Consider the following 3,413-nt stretch of genomic DNA (forward strand, 5'->3'; position numbering starts at 1 on the left):
GTGTTACTTTCACAAATGAACTACAATAACCAAAAAACAAAGTGTGATCCGATTTATCAGTTTCAGTCCTCAGATGAGCCCATAGACTCTCTTGCAGCTGGTCAAAGGTCACAAAACAGAGATGAGCGATGCAGCAACGATCACCCGGAGGATCATATGTGATGTAATGCTGCTTGCATCACACTGTATCTCCCCCAGCTGATGACAGTCAGTTCTGTTTCCCCTGCCAGCACATCCCAGCTGCTATGAGGCAATGTAGTCTGCCAGGCACAATACGGCATGTCAGCCTGCAACAATGGAAGACTTGTGCTCCCTGGATGGCATCATTGTCACAGCTCTGGGTTTTTTTTTTTCTTTTAGAAGGGGAAGGCTTTGTGGATTGTCGTTGTTTTTGTTATTGTTGTTTTGGCTATATGTCTAGGTTATCTAGTTATTAACCCTTGCATTGTTGGCAAATAAACAATAGATGCGGTGCGTGGTGAATGACGATGCACAGCTCTTACACAGACTGGATGTGGGTCATGAGTAGGGGTGCAACGATACTCGTATCAATATTGAACCGTTCGATACAGTGCTTTCGGTTTGGTACGCATATGTATCAAACAATACACATTTTTTTATTTATTTTATCAACTTTTCTTCTGAAGATGCTGTCTGTGTTGAGAGCTCAGTGGATCTGCGTTCGACTACTCCGCCTAGGCTGCACTGTCGAACGCAGATCCACTGAGCGCAGCACAAGCTAGCAAGACAGAAGCTAAGCTTGTTGCAACATGGCAAATTGAACCTCCCCCACCCTCATTCAGATCTGGCCTTTGGAACTATTTTGGTTTTCATGTGAAGTATGACCCTGAAGGTAAGCGTGTCATGGACTAAAGTAAAACAGTATGTCGGATGTGCCACGCAATGCTCAGTTACATGGGTGGAAACTACTGCGTTAGCGCAGTTAGCTCGTTAACGTGTTGACGCCGTCCAGCCCCACGCACGGGGCGATCCGCGGTAGCTCGTTAACGGAGATTTGCCGCGTTGTGGCGTTAACGTCATTTCAGATTTACGCTGACAGCACTAGTGGGAACACAACGAATATGACTGCACATTTACTCTGACATCATTCTAGTGCAAAGACAAGTGGAAGCAGACAAAAACAACAAGCACGCATGCTACAAACTTTACCCGAGTCATTTAGACAGCCGTTAGCACATGATTCTCCTTATGGGGACCTGATATGTTTAATATGCTGCTGAGAATATAGCCCAGAAGAAGCGTATAGTATAGCTTTTATTTTGGAAAGAGCCATTTCTCTGTAATAAACTCTCTTTTCCAAAGATGAGTGATTTCTCGATCAGATAGATTTATTTTTTTATTACTTCTTTAAAATTTAAAAAATTTTTAAATTTAAAAACTGTACTTTTGAGTTAAAATATATATTTATAATTTTAATAAATGACAAATTAAAAAAGCATGCACATTTTTTTGTATCGAAAAAATATCGAACCGTGACACCAAAGTATCGAACCGAACCGTGAATTTTGTGTATCGTTGCACCCCTAGTCATGAGAAGTAGAAAGGGTATTTTAGGATTACAGGGGATCTGAAATTTTTTGGGATGCCAAACCAGGCCGTTGATGGGAGAAAGTGGACCAACCTCAAGCCCACATAAAATATTAATCAGAGTTTTTGGATATTTGGATCAATCCACCCACGACTACGATGTACTATTGCTGTGTGATTTATTACTATTACTGAAGGCTAGCTAGCTAGACAACCTGCTAGCTGAATATAATAATGTGCAGTTCTGAAAGCAGACAAGAAAGAAAACATATTATTGATACAGAAATAGTTTTCTATAGAAGATGACTGCAAAACGGGCAGCCTTACCTAATGTCCACCCTACTGTTATCATTTTATATTAAAATTTAAAAATCTAGTTGGTATTGCTTTCAGAACGGCACATGATTATTTGCAGCTAGCACACTGCTAATGCTATCCATCAAGTCTAACAGTCTGCGGTCTAACCTCAGCTAACACCAGCTAACAATGTTAGCTTGTTGGTGAGTAGCCTTCAGTAATAAGAATAAATCAGACAGCAATAGTACATTCATGTAGTTGTAAAAAGCATGAAAACATATCAAGTAATCCAAAGTATTCAGAATACGTTACTCACTTTGAGTAACTTAAAGGAATACGTTACAAACTACATTTTGGGGCATGTATTCTGTAATCTGTAGTGGAATACATTTTAAAAGTAACCTTCCCAACACTGCCGATGGGTGATATTACTGTGGCAAGTAAAGTATTTTAGCTACTTTCATAAACCCCGTCGTACAGGCCAATATGTTGAAAAGATCAGGACAGAAAGATCTCTTACAGTACATCAGCTGTTATACTATTAGTTGGATGTAGGTTTGGATATTGATTTGTTGAGATTAGATATAGATAGGTTTACTGAGCGTTTGTTAAACTTGTCTGATATGGATTTCATTATCTGTGGTGGTGATAATTGGGATTCCAGTGTTTACTGTATAAGTCTGTATGCGTACGAGTTATGAAACAAGTGAGGTTAGTGAGTGAGGCTGTTAAGCGTGTGATCTGTGTGTTCTGGCTTGATAAATACGACGTTTCAACATGCACGCACTGAGAACTTCTACGAGGGCTCAGATCTCAGTTTCGCAGACTCTGTGAGCAAGTGTGGAGCACTGTGTCCTTTCTTAGTCTTTCTGCCTCGCATGTTTGTTGTCACAAAGTAACTCCTGCTCTGTCAAGACCCCCCCTGAAATCACACACACACAAATACACACCTCTCCCGCTCCCCTGATGTAGAGTTAAAGTCATAATCCCACCTCCCCTCCCTCTCTCACCAGGTCCCTTGAGCTTTGCCCGTCCTCATTAGTGGGTATTTTTCCCATGTTTGTTAATTGTGTCCTGCTTTTTGCACCACCTGCCCCTCCCCCCCACCTCTCCCTCTCTTTTCCTCACCTCACCGCCCCTCACCACCACCCTCCTTCCTCCCCTGCTCATCTGTGCTCTCTAACAGCCACTAATTGTCATCATAAGGATGTGTTCGCTGTCACAACTGGAGAACAGACTGTAGACCGACAGTGTGCAGCCTGGCTCCTCTGGCCCCTGGAGGCCTCTGCACTGGTGTCTGGGGTCCAAAGGACCTTAGCGGGCAGGAAACCTCCCTCTGCAAGTGTAGCTAATAAAGACAGGGTGAGAATTTTACCTGGCTGACAGAGAGGGAGAGTGAGGCAGTCAACTCAACAAGGGCAAACTGGGAATTAACTTTAGGATACAGTGATGTCTAATGTTCCTAACAATACAATGTTCCAATAGCAGAATGTGATTGCCGTGCCAGAGATCTCATCACTCAAACGCTAATCAAGACTCCCTAGGATCTTTATTTATCCTCTAATTTT

Source organism: Neolamprologus brichardi, chromosome 16 (assembly GCF_056152115.1).
Source record: "Neolamprologus brichardi isolate AB-2024 chromosome 16, ASM5615211v1, whole genome shotgun sequence".
NCBI lineage: Eukaryota > Metazoa > Chordata > Actinopteri > Cichliformes > Cichlidae > Neolamprologus > Neolamprologus brichardi.